This window comes from Nyctereutes procyonoides, unplaced genomic scaffold, assembly GCF_905146905.1.
Source record: "Nyctereutes procyonoides isolate TBG_1078 unplaced genomic scaffold, NYPRO_anot_genome, whole genome shotgun sequence".
Taxonomy (NCBI): Eukaryota; Metazoa; Chordata; class Mammalia; order Carnivora; family Canidae; genus Nyctereutes; species Nyctereutes procyonoides.
This window is the reverse complement of record NW_026575146.1, coordinates 578,984-593,166: the sequence shown is the minus strand read 5'-3', so window position 1 is coordinate 593,166 and position 14,183 is coordinate 578,984. Positions and strand designations below refer to the sequence as shown.

The window sequence follows — 14,183 nt, the reverse complement described above, 5'->3', positions numbered from 1 at the left end:
TCTGTGATTGCTTTGGGCAATATGGACTTTTTTTGAATATATATTTTTAATTGGAGTTTGATTTGCCAACATATAGTATAACACCCAGTGCTCATCCCATCAAGTGACCACCTCAGTGCCCGTCACCCAGTCACCCCAACCCCCCACCCACCTCCCCTTCTACTACTCTTTGTTCGTTTCCCGGAGTTAGGAGTCTTTCATATTCTGTCACCCTCTCTGATATTTCCCACTCATTTTCTCTCCTTTCCCCTTTAATCCCTTTCAATATTTCTCATTTTAACAATATTTGTTCTTCCAGCCCATGAGCATGGAGTATCTTTCCATTTGTTTTTATTGTCTTTACTTTCTCTCATCAGTATTTTATAGTTTTCAGAGTACAGGGTTTTCACCTCCTTGGTTAAGTTTATTCCTAAGTATTTTGTTATTTTTGGTGCAAGAAATCAAACAAGAAAAAGAAATAAAAAGTATCTAAATTGGTAAGAAAGAAGTAAAACTTTCAGTAGTTTCAGATGACATGATACTATATATAGAAAACCGTAATGACCACCAAAAAACTGCTAGATCTGATAAATGAATTCAGTGAAGTTGCAGCATACTAAATCAATATACAGAAATTTGTTGCATTTCTATACACTAATAATGAAGAGGCAGAAAGAGAAATTAAGAAAACAGTCCCATTTAAAATTGCACCAAAAATACTAAGGTTTTTTTTTTTTTTTTTAATGATAGTCACACAGAGAGAGAGAGAGAGGCAGAGACACAGGCAGAGGGAGAAGCAGGCTCCATGCACCGGGAGCCTGACGTGGGATTCGATCCCGGGTCTCCAGGATTGCGCCCTGGGCCAAAGGCAGGCGCCAAACCGCTGCACCACCCAGGGATCCCTAAGATTTTTAATTATACAAAACATCTAACTGGCACTGCCCCTTTTTAAAAAACAAGGCAGCATACACCATTCTGCCAGAAAAACAATAATTGTGGAGATAGGGTTACTGTATCTCCACAGGCCTCCTTGGTGAAATTTTGGTATTATGAACCAAGGGACTTACTTTTATTGGCTGTCAATGAAAAAGCTATCCTTGCTTTGGGGAAGATAATCTCATAACTTAACTTAAAATACTTACTTTAAAAAAGCTTTTAATTATAAGAACATAAGAAGCTAGATAACAAAATAGCTTATGCTGGAAAATGTTCGAGAATTAAATAAACATTTTTGTTTTTGTTACAAAACTGTGTACTACTTGTAGAAATTGATTATTTTAACAACTAACTTTGCTACCATTTACTCATTTTGGAAACATTAAAATTTTCCTTGAACTCATTTTATTTCTGTAAAAATTGATAATTAGTTCAATGGGAGCATTGGTTTTGAGATACTGATAATTCTGTTTCTTTGACCAATTCATTTTAAAGTTATGAAGTTATGGATGATAATGTCTTTACTCTAAGGTCATGCTATTTAGTCTTCAGTTTTCATTCCTTTCAACCAGTTTCTGCAATTAGTCCAGATTAATGAAATTTCAATAAGCGGAAGTAGTGTAGAGAGTGGGAAATAATTGACTTGAAAGTTTGAAGACCTAAACGATAGCCCTAACCCATCCTAATGCCCTGTAAATCCTTAAGGAAATCTTTTGATTTCTCTGGTTCTCACCTTTTTATTCTGTTAGTTGGCTGATGGGATAGATGATTTCTAAAATGCTTCATAGTACTTAATACTCCCTGTTTGATTTAGAAGAGACTCAAAATTAATGGTCACAGAAGTGGATAGTTATATATCTCCTCCTAAAACAAGCTAGTCAAATGTGACTTATTTGATATCAAATATGCAGTCAAGAAAACAAATCTCAATTACAACTGTGATCTTGGAAAGTATGACATGTGCTTATTTAGGAACACATGTGGGGAGAAGTTTGCATTGCCAATACCAGATGATCACAGCCCAGATGCAGAGTGAGGACTAGAGAGCGCTATTCCATACTGAATCATCAAAGAAAGATTAAATTATGTTCAGGAGACTCTAATTAACTCAAGGAGAAGGCTAATGTACTTTGGAAAATAATCACTAGCAGATGTTAAAACAAAAATCATTCTTTCTGTGGTCTTTACCTAGCCATAAGGTATTAACTAGAACACCTTATTCCTTAAGCAACTCTGTGAACTAACATTTGACCATGCTAAAAGTATACAAAATTAGAGAGAAACTGGAATGATAGAGTCTTATATTTTTATTTCATCAGACAAATGTGTTTATCTCTCAGCCTAACATTGAGAACTGTGTACATTTGTGCATTTGCATAGTTTTCTGTAAAGACTTAGTACCACTGCCTCACTAAGCCTTTCCTAATTCTCTTGATAGAATTGACCGTTCCCTCTTATGTGGTCTCCCTGTACTGTGCTTATGTTTATGTCCAAGCTCCTAAAACACTTTGTTGAACTTATTTGTTCACAAATGTCTCCCTGCCAGTCTCTGAAGTCTTAAATGGAGAGTTTAGAACTTGCCTTTTATGTTTTGTATTTTGTGAACTTAGCCCATAAGTAGCCCACAGCTTGGCACATAGTAGGCACTGATGAGTGCCTAAAAGTGTCATAAGATAGTAAACAAAAAACAAAAAACAAAACCCTAGTTAAGGAGGCCTAAGGTATAATCCCTAATTTGCACGTGCCTACTTTTTTGGTTGTTTATAGTAGTATTAATTTACACAATGTTTTATTTTATTTTGTATCTTGTCTATGCTCCAGCACCAACTACCTGCTGAGAAGCAGCAATAGACCACAGGTAGCTCTAGGATCATTTTTACAAGCAGTTTCTAGAACCAGAACCCTAGACAAAAAGACAAAATAGGTGAATGTGACTCAGTTTGCTCCTACTTCCTCTTGTGGAAACTCCCTTTTCCCACACACATCTTTTGACTTTTCAGAGCCTCTGCCTTGTCCTGGTAATAAATTGCCCCATGTTCCAAAAATTACTACTTTTTCCTATTCCTATTTGTGTCTCTTTCATCCTTTTTCTCCTTCTTTCCATTTCAAACCTAGCCCCAACCTTCACTTTCATTTACAAATTGTTTCCAAAGGTCCAAAGTGTATAGTTATCACACTCATCAAAGAGTATGTGAGTTTGAGTATGTGTGCGTGTGTGTATTGTCACCACCTGCGCCTGCTTTCTCCACCACCTCCCCAGGTACCTCATACTTTGCCACTCCAGACACTCCAAGGTGGAACAAGGGGTCCATTTAGAGCCTCTTTTTTGCTCCCTTGCTTATTTCTTTACTTTTTTTTTTATGTGTATGTGTGGAAAAGATGCCTCCCTTCAAAAAACTGGTGGAAATAATAATGTGTATCTTGAACATATGTTTCTCATTAAGTACCCTTCTTCCATCTTTACCTACTATTTTGGAATTTCTTTTACTACTGGTAGATATAAGTATCTCTTCTTCAGTGTGTGAAGTGCAGTGTTCATTCTTTTAAACATGTCATATTTAAACACTTCTTTTAAATGAAAAATATAAGAATCATATCTTGCTTCCAATCCTATTTGCCATTTTTTCATAGAGTTGATAAAAATAATTATTTTTAATTGTGACAACTCTCATCTAAAATCCAGCCAGTTTATCTTATCAGTTCTTCTACTAAAATTATGATCTAGTGTGCATTTGTTTAACCTCAGGAAAAACAACAAGAATGATGGAAGGTACTTATATTTGTGCAAGAAGTTTGCCAAGTTAAGCCATAACTTGTCTTAAAGTAATGTGGAAGAATAGAGAAATGAAATAAAAAAGGATCCTAGCAATAATGGATATTTTAAAATCTATCTATCTATCTATCATCTACTATCAAAGCAAAACAAAAAAATGTAGCATGTATGTTCTTTGCTTAGCTTAGTGACAATACTTTGTAAGCATCCAAGAATAAATATCTAATGCCAAGACTTTTTAAGGGTAAAAAGGTTGAGAAAACCCTGGGACAGAAACAATAATGCTCAAAATTTCCAAGTGTTTGTTACAAATTGGAGATGGGGAAATTGGAAAATATTTTTAAGGAACTCTCCTGTAAATCTGTATGTGACAGAAAAATCAGTCTGTGCTTCGTTAGTAAATTGAAAGATAATTTTCACCCCAAATTTAGGAGTGAATTTTAAATGACCTGAGGATATTTAACAAGATCCATTAACACTATTTCCTGAAATAAAATGGTTAGTTTTATTAAATATTAAAGTTTCATTGCTTGAAGACTTCTTATGAATCTAATAGCCTAAAAGTATACTTAAAGATGTGAAAATCTCTCCTCCTTTATTCCATTTTTTGAGTATACTGTGTGAACTCTTGATTTCTAGGGAACATAAACCTAAGTTGTCACACTACATTCTCAAGAGCTACACAAGGGGAGATTTTTCTTATATTTTGAGAAACAAGCACAAAAAACTCACTTAAAATTAATGCAAAAGTACTTTTCTGAGATGGTTACCTTCATGCCTTTATGGTAAAGGTAATAATTGCCTCCCTTGTAGAGGCTATTCCTTATTCTAATTTGCAACAAAATTATTTGTATGAAATCACTGAAGTTGGTGTCATATCTTTCATGTTAATATCTCCCAGATCTTTTTTTTTAAGATCATACTAATTACCTGGAAGTTTCTGTAAGGTAAAAAAGTATAATACCCTTGCCACTGAATTTTCATTCTCTAAGAGAAAACCAAGCATTGAAGAAGTCATAAATTACAAGTCATGTGACAAAAAGAAATGTTGAATCCTCTTATTGAGTGAAAGAGGGATCTTCTCTAGTCTAAAATTCCAGATAAATGTGCATGTCATGAGATAAATGTTTCCTATTTCCAGTAGCCATAGTCCTGGAAAGTAAGATTGGAAAAGCGGAGTCAGAACTGGGAACATTGCCCTGTCACAGCTTGTCTGAGGGATACTCTTGTGCTCTGTTTTGCCTGTGGAAGCTGTTGGCAAGAATGATGATTTCTGGGATAGGGAAAGGTTGGGTGCCTGTCTAGAGTTGCAACTCAGTTGGAAGGAGTGAGTCTCAGTGCTGGCCTTCTGAGGATTATGTTCTCCTCCTGCTTACCTTTTAGTTTAGTGACTATGGGATTGCCAATCATAGATAGTCACTGAATACTGCAAGTTGTTGTTCCCTATAAATAGCTATATTTGTAGAATCTTGGCCCATTTATGTCATAGGTGAATTTTGCTCTGAGTGCAAACTAGCTCTGTGATTTATTAATTTTTTTTTCTGAAGCATGCCATACTTTACTTTAGGTCATATTTCCAAAATATAGTTGTTGTTTTTTTTAAAGCTTATTTTTTTTAAAAGAGGTGCTATTTGGTTTGTTAAAAATATAGATACAGTTAATTATCTTATAGAATATATGTCTTTTTTTTTCAGTGTTTAATCAATCATGCTCCTTGGCCTTGGATGAAGCTTTTCAATTTGGAAAATAGTAGAGGTTGTCAACTGTCATTTTAAGTACCAGCAAATGGTTGATTTGAGGCAAGAAGAACATAGTTTAAAAAAGAAAATAAATCTAGCATTTGCTTAATAATTTGCCCTTTGCAGCAACGGAATCTTATCTGACCACCCACATTCATCTGGCTGCTGAGGAGGTTCTTGCTTCAATTGCAGAGCTATTTTTGTACCTTTTGTGTCTTTTGAGGAACCAAGTGGGCCTACTTGCATATAATGATTCACGTCTCAAAGTGCACAGGGTGTCCTGAAGTGCTACTGTGGTGATGTGGAAAAGGTGGGGAGGGGAGTAGTTAAAGCAAACTACTTCCTTCAAGCACTTTGCTCACATGAAGTGGGACTGGATTAATTCACATTTTGCCATGTCTTGAATCTTTAGTTCTTCCTGTGAGATATTAACTTGTCTGGAAGAAGAAGCAGTATTTGAAAAAATGAACAAATATACAAAAACCATCTAAGGATCGTGTAGTAATATTTTTATATGGACCTTTTATAGTGGGAGATAACTGTCTCAAGATGGTTGATTGATGGGATCCCTGGGTGGCGCAGCGGTTTGGCGCCTGCCTTTGGCCCAGGGCGCGATCCTGGAGACCCGGGATCGAATCCCACGTCGGGCTCCTGGTGCATGGAGCCTGCTTCTCCCTCTGCCTGTGTCCTCTTTCTCTCCCTCTGTGTGACTATCATAAATAAAATAAAAATTAAAAAAAAAAGATGGTTGATTGATGAATCTATTTGGATTAAGTAGTTTGACAGACTTTCCATGCATTTCTTTGGATTAAAGTTGGATAAATATTAATTCTGAGAAAGTCCCTTTCTTTATTTCTTGTTAAGTCTAAGGATTTTACTTGGTTGGTTTTGGCTTCTTATTTCAGAAATTAATTTTAGCACAGAACATAACATTGCTGAAATAAACTATAGAAAAGAATTCGCTACGAGGTTATCTGAGACTTTGTCCTGTAGAGTTTAGTTGCTGATGCACAAAAGGAAGTTTTGTGAGAATCTCAGCTTTAAGGCAGAACTGTGTCATGCACTGCCATGGCATAATTTCTAGCTCTAATATGTTAAATTATAACTCTACCATTATTTTCCTAATTGCCTTCACTTTTGCTGGTATAGGCAATTCTCTTTTGAATACAAGTACTTGTTTAAAAGATTTGAACTACATTAAAAGAAAGGAAATTTTTTTCTTTGGAAAAAAAATGTCTTCTTGAGAGATCCTCTTCCAAATTTTCTTTCCTCAAGGAAAGCAGTTTCTGTGAATGAAGAATAAGCATGCCTCTTAAACTGGCTACAAGTACCATCATTTAAAAAATCTTCTTGGGATCCCTGGGTGGCGCAGCGGTTTAGTGCCTGCCTTTGGCCCAGGGCGCGATCTTGGAGACCCGGGATCGAATCCCACGTCGGGCTCCCGGTGCATGGAGCCTGCTTCTCCCTCTGCCTGTGTCTCTGCCTCTCTCTCTCTCTCTCTGTGTGTGACTATCATAAATAAATAAAAATTTAAAAAAAAAAAAATCTTGTTCATTTTTCAGGTTCCCCGAAGTTGTGCATGAGTTCCTGTGAGGAGAGTCGGCATCGTGGAAAGTATTAATGGTTGTGATGCTGTTTTTTGCTATGTGGATAACAGGTTAATAACTAAAATTACTTTACTATAACTGTTTTTACATTTAACTTGAAAAGCAGCTTTGGCATGCCATGTACCCATATGTAAACCAACTTTTTTTTGTCATTAAATCTGGGAGGAAACAGTGTGTATGCCCTCTAGAGAGAAAAGTGTTGTGAAAGTTTTGTTTTGCAAATCAGTTGTTTTTTTTTTTTAATTTATTCATGAGAGACACCTCTGTGTCTCTTGGCAGAAGCAGGCTCCATGCAGGGAGCCTGATGTGGGACTAGATCCTAAGACCCCTGAATCACAACTGAGCCAAAGGCAGGTGCTCAACCACTGAGCCACCCAGGCGTCCTGCAAACCAGTTTTAATTATAATTCCCTTAATGGAGATAGCTTCATTTAAGAGAATTTGTTTCTGGCAAAGTTTATTTTTATTTAAAATTCTACTTAGTGAATCCTAATTACTTTGTCTATACAACGGGGGAAACAAAACCACAATTATAAAAAAATTGCAAAAACCTTTTTGAACAAAATATGAAAGTAGTAGGCTGCAGTCAAAATAAGTCATAAATGCCTTGACTAAATATGCAAATGATACAAACATCTGAAATCATACCCTCAGTGTAGCGAGTGTGGAAAAAAATATAGTTTAGTTTTCCATTAGCTTTTAAATATCAAATTGGATTTTAACATATGTCAAATTAGAGGGTATTCATCAAAATATTTTTACTTTTTTCCAAAAGTTCTCTCAATTGCTTGGCAGAGTTTTATATAATATAAAGTATCCACCTCGTATTGGCAATTTGCTTATTTTAGGGAGAACTAAGGTTGTTATGGGGATTTTTACTAATAAAAGAAGCATTTATAATGAATTTGGCTCTCAGGACGGTGCCTTTTTTTAATCATCCTGTGGAAATAAGTCTGTATTCAGCTGGACTCTGGCAATGGTCACGGTTTTTTTGTAGATCTTTTTTTCCCTTATCCAGTCCTCCTATGTGGTAGTGATTTGTGAGACCATCATTGTGCCCTGAGATGCTCATGTATTTCTTAAAATATTTGGTAATTGATCTCTGGCATTTAAAAAGCAAATATATGGAAATGGCTTCTGAAGTTTTATTCAGTAATTGCTATTTTAAGATGTGTATATTTGTTTACAAGCATAATATTCCCCGAATTCTGAAAAAAGACCAAATAACCATTTTGATTTTTGAAAATGTTTTATTGCTAAAATTTTGGAAGTAGAAAGGTGGTGTTTGTTGCCAGTCGTTTTATACTGTTATTATTTAGGATGTTATTATTTGATGCGCACTTGACTTTTGCCACCACTCAAGTAATGATTAATTTCCTGAGGTAAAGCTTTTTTCTAAGATAGTGTTTTTCTAAGCAAAAGATCCCAGATTGACAACCCTGGATACTGTAAGCCTTTATTCAACTGCAGAGCAAGTCTGCCTTTCTGCCAATCCCACCCAGCTGTTATCCTGAAGAGACCTCTGTTGAGGTCTATACGGGAGGCTGTTTCTGTGCCTTTCCTTTCAAGGCCTGTCTGAGGAAATTATTTAACTGGGTGCCAAATTTATTTGAGTGGGACTATGAAGAGTGGCCAAAGGAGAGGGCACACTTTTAGAAAACTGGCAACTCTTTTATGTAATAGCCATGCAGAGGATAATATCTTTTTCAACACGATCCCCCTCTGAAAAATGTGCTTAAGCTGCCAGACAATGCCTGTCTTTACTGCCTGAAGGACTCCTACAGGCTGGGGCACCAGCCACAGGAAACCCCAGAGTCATATTCTCCAACAAAGTATCTCCCTCCTTTCGTAGCACTCAGATACTGGGAAAATTTTAAATGTGAATGTGAAATTGTATTTGGAATATCTCTCCTTTGTTGGCAATGGGTGCCAAAAATGATTCTGTGTGGGTTTGGTTACCATAAAAAGAAATCTCACAGAATGAAATATCTGGCTGGTTTTTTTTTCTTTTTTTGCATATGAGGATTGCTCTAATATTACATTTTTAAACATATCAATTGATTGGGAAAACTGGAAATTTATTTTTGACATATATTTAGGAATATGAAAAATGAGATATATCTACACGGTAGAAAAGAAATATAGCTATAATTAACCACATTACTGTGTCTTTTATGGTGCCAAGTAAATCCGTATTGAGAAAATGCAACTAAAACTTCAGGTATATACAAGGTACATTTGATGGGTTGTGATAATATTATGAGGTCCAAAGAAACTATTTCCCCATTAATAAGCATTTTCATACATTTAAACAATAAAACACAAGCTCAGTACTTTACCATTATTGATAGATTGCTCAGTAAAAGTATAATCTAAGAAAAAAAGACGAATGTCATCATTGTGTCTTGGATTCAACTTTGAAAACCTTAAGATTTTATTTTATTATTCTTTTAAGATTTTATTTATTTATTTGACACAGAGAGAGAGTAGCGGCAGGGGGAGCAGCAAGCAGAGGCAGAGGGAGAAGCAGGCTCCCCACAGAAACAGAGCCCAGTGAGGGGCTTGATCCCAAGACCCTGGGATTATAACCTGAGCTGAAGGCAGATGCTCAACCAACTAAGCAATCTAGGTGCCCAGAAAGCCTTAAGATTTTAAAAGTGAGTTCTTCTCCTGATTGAAAGTTGAGGGGAGCAGCAAAGAGACTGTAGAACACTCCCAAATCCTGTTTGGTTTTAAAGGGACAAACCAATAGCAGATCTACAGTACATACAATTTACATGGGTATTTTTTCCTATTTCCAAGATAAAACCATTGTAGACAAGAGATTAATGAAAAGGAGTCCACATTTTTAATGGTTCAAGAATATGATCAGTATATTCCTCCAAGGAGCCATCACTCATGTTTTCTCCCCTCTATAGTTGTCTCCATATGCCTCAGAAACTGGAAGAAGGAAAGTGATTTTATGGATAGCCGTTATTTGAAGCCTCTCCAAGGCTGGTATTGAAGAGAAATACTATAATATCAACTATGTTTAAAATCTAACGTAAAAGGCGCATGTGAAAGAGGAAGCATTTCCAATTCTCTCATGATTCTTAAGCTTTACACTGAAGTGAAAAGTTAGACATTGAGGATCAGAGGAAGGTAGACCAGAGGGATCCTCAGGCCTGCTGAGACCTCTAACTCAGATACATACAGAAGGTCCTCTGTGTGATCTTGGAGTAGGGATTGTGACTCAAGCAATCATCTGATTTCATGTTAAAATGATAGGACATCTTAGGTAGGCTCGCTTGTCATAGAGATGTAAAAGGAAGAGGTTTTCCTGGCAGAAGCTATTTACATAATTGAGTCAATGTACTTTTTGAATGGGATCAAAGTTTTGAATTTTGAGATTTTTTTGTATAATAAATACTATTGGAATATAGGATGATCCTATATGACTGTCAGCAAAATTGATTCTTAAAATTTTATTTTTAAAAAAAAGTGTAGATTTGACTTTTTAAAAAAAGATTTTATTTATTTATTCATGAAAGACACACAGAGAGAGGCAGAGACATAGGCAGAGGGAGAAGCAGGATCCCTGTGGGGAGCCTGATGTGGGACTTGATCCCAGGATCCCGGGATCATGACCTGAGCCAAAGACAGTTGCTCAACCACAGTGCCACCCACGTGCCCCGATTTGACTTTTTCTGATTAGAGTCTTTTCCTAAAATTTAAATCACAATCAACTACGTGTTCTAGGGAATTTTGTTCTGACCATGAAATATCAGGTTTTGAATCTTATGTATGTCACTTTTCTACATATTCTAGTTCATTCTTTAAGAGAAAAATAGTATTGCCTTTATGTGAATTTAATTTGTACATCTCTTTTTTACAATATGTTCTTAGTGAATAAGAATTGTACATGTGTTGTTTAGGATATAATGGTTTTAATTTACTACTGTATAACACAGAAATTAAATAGCAGAGGTGGATGAGAGAGGCGAGACCTTGTAGGCTTAGAAGTGAGCCAAACCTGGGTTTGATTCTGGTTCTGACAGTCTACCTCCCTAAGGATCATCCTTCACTATAAAATAGGTATAATCACACTTATTGCATAGAGTTGTCATGAAGAGTAAATAAGGTAACGCATATGAAGCTCTGTACCAACCAGTATCTGGCATATAGTAAATGCATAGTAAACACCCAAGCATTATCACTGTTATTGCTAGCACTGATCTGTGCACACAGATCAGTGTCTTGTAAAATATTACATATGAAAAGTGACTTAGAAATTATTCAGTTCAAGCTCTGTTCCTAGTTAAGGAAAGACTCACAAATGTTCCTGTTGAATTGAAAATACACTGTATTTCCATTTTAGAGGATGCTATTCACCTTTAAAATTCTGATGGTGGTTGTGTCTAAATAAACCTTAAATATGTAGCTAACTAAGAAAAAAATGCAGTCAATTTGGTTTTGGCATTGCATATTCTTCTTGTTAGCACAGTTGCTCTAACTGATGGAAGTTAATTTGCATTACAGTATTATGAGGCCATTACTTCTCTTTCAGGTTTTGTCTTATTACCTATAAAGGGATACAGAGGAAGATCATTATGGGGGAAAAATCCAATGCAATAGTAAAACTTCCCAGCAAACCAAAGTTAAGATGCTTATTTAGTTTTTCCAGCTACTTCTTTGCAAATTTCTGGCTCTTAGCAGAAGAAACTTTTGATTACAGATGTCTTGCTATAAATATCTGGGGGCTACTGATTTCTCACCCAAAAGACTTACTGTTCCTGTGGGGATTCCCATATGCTGTCCCCTTCCTTAGTGCACCTGCTGTCACTGTCATCACAACCGCAGTTTGTATTAGGGGCAAATTGGACATGGAAGCAAGACCAGCACTTGAGTTTTAGTTTGGGGAATTGCAGTACATTTGCATGGTGACATCCTTTTTCTTAACCAATATTTTATTAAAAAGGTGAATATGCTCATGTTAAAAAGAAACAAGGGGTGCCTGTTGGCTCAGTCGGTTGAGTGCCCAACTCTAGATTTCATTCAACTCAGGTCATGATCCCAGGATTGTGATTTGAATTCCACTCACTAAGATTTGAGATTCTCTCTCTCCTCTCTCTCTCTTGCCCTCACCCCCCCACACACACACACACATACCTCAGCGAAAGGAAAGAAAAAGAAACTAAAAGTACCAAAAGTTGTAAGAAATTTCTTTCCTCCCCACTTCTGACTCCCTGATTCTATTTATGCAATTTAATTTAACTAGACTTAAAAGTTGTTTGACATCCCTGTAGAAATTCTCTGTTTACCACCTGTTTCTCTTATATACAAATGGGATTGTCAAATGCATTCTAGGGTGCAATGAGTTTTTTGGGTTTTTGGGGGGTTTGTTTTTGGGGTTTTTTTGGTTTTTCAGTTTTAACATGCAATGTTACTATCTTCTGGATGAGTTGCTATTATGGGTATTTTTTGCTCTTTTTTTTTTTTAATGGCTAAGTTTTATGATGGAGTCATATTTTATTTCAGCAGTCCTTGTATGCATATCTTCGTGCATCAGTCAGGTAAGCATCTGACTCCGGCCTGGGTCATGATCTCAGGATCCTAGGATCAAGCCCTACTTTAGGCCTCTGCACTCAGTGGGGTGTCTGCTTCTCTTTCTCCCTCTGCCCCTCCCCTCACTCTTTTTTTTTTTTTTTTTTTTTTTAAGTTTCAACCTTTTTATTGTGCAGGTACATCTGTAAAGACAAATTTCCAGCAGTGGAATTTCTGGGCCGAAGTGCATGTGCTTTCTTACTTTGATAAGCACTGCCAGCCTGCCTATCAGGGAAGCATCTCAGTTTTCATCATCATTGATACAGTTGAGCACTGAAGTTCTCAGACTCCTTTGGGTATGACAGTGGCCATTTGCTTATGGAAGAAGAGTGTTCACTTAAAATCTAATTGTTTCTAAGTTGTCAAGTTTCCCTGAGCCATTAAGGGCCATCTGGGAGAACTCCTTGATGTGTTGTGATGTAAACTTAAATGTGCAAACCTATAGGTTCAATAAAACCCCCTGTTATTTTCAACTTTTTAATATTTGAGGAATTAGGGACATCTGGGTGACTCAGTCAGTTAAGCGCGTCTGACTTTGGCTCAGTTCAGGATCCCAAGGTCCTAAGATAGAGCCCCATATGGGGCTCCCCACTCATCGGGGAGTCTGCTTCTCCCTCTCCTTCTGCCTCTCCTGCAGCTCATGCTTGCACTCTCTCTCAAATATATAAATAAAATATTTTTTAAAAAATTAAGGAATTAGAACCAAGTAAATTGTGTCAAAAAAACTAAGATGTTTTGATATATCAGAATATATTGGAAAATACTACTCTAAATTTTTTGCAACTTTTTTCTCTTTCAGTTATTTTTGGACACAGTGTCTGTATAAAGTTTACTGCTTTAGCACAGTGTATTCAAAGCAGCTACTGATTAATGTTTTTTTCCTAGGGCACATTGCATTGTGAGCCCTATGTATGTAACTTTAAATTGACCCTCATATACATCCATGTTGTGGTTTCATGGAACAATTTTTCCTAACTGCGTTTGTTTTCTACCCAGGAAGCGTCAAGACAATCATGTCCCTAAGAATGCTACACCAATCAGGTAATCATTACATTTTTAAACTGTCCCCAAAATATGTTTTGTTTTTCATATTAGGAAGGTTTTAGAATTATTTATTTGGATGCACTTTCCTGCCTTTTCCAAAGTTCTGGAACAACCTTTAATTCTTATAGCCTTAGGCTAGCTCTGCTAATCACCAGTTTTAATCTATAAAATATATCTGTATTGTATGTTAATATAAATATCCATATATGTAAAAATACATATTGAAATCCTTAAAATATACTTTACATATATCTATTTTACATATAAAATATATGTATGCATATGTATATTAATCTATAAAATCTGTCTAGAGAAATATGTAGTACATTTAAGCATGCAAGTCACACAAGTTGGTTAGAAATAGCTCTAAATTTATTTTAATAAAGACTTTTAAAAATCCTATGATTTTATAAATAATATCTACCCAAAGCTTTCTCTTAAATACTTTTCTAACCAAAATTAAGGTGTATTTAAAAGGATGACCAAAATTAAAGCATTGAAGAAATTTATGCTTATGACTTAT

The 14,183-nt window shown here is 35.9% G+C and overlaps 1 protein-coding gene across 5 annotated transcripts in view; it reads left to right on the top strand.

Moving 5' to 3' along the window:
* The window catches only part of HIVEP2 (HIVEP zinc finger 2), a 193,585-nt gene that overhangs the window by 155,888 nt on the left and 23,514 nt on the right, over positions 1-14,183 (top strand). For all 5 annotated transcript variants that reach the window (XM_055310095.1, XM_055310094.1, XM_055310096.1 and 2 more), the window contains 2 exons: positions 6,990-7,084; positions 13,613-13,657. The gene's annotated coding sequence lies outside the window, so the exon portion shown is untranslated. The remainder of the gene's footprint in view (positions 1-6,989; positions 7,085-13,612; positions 13,658-14,183) is intronic.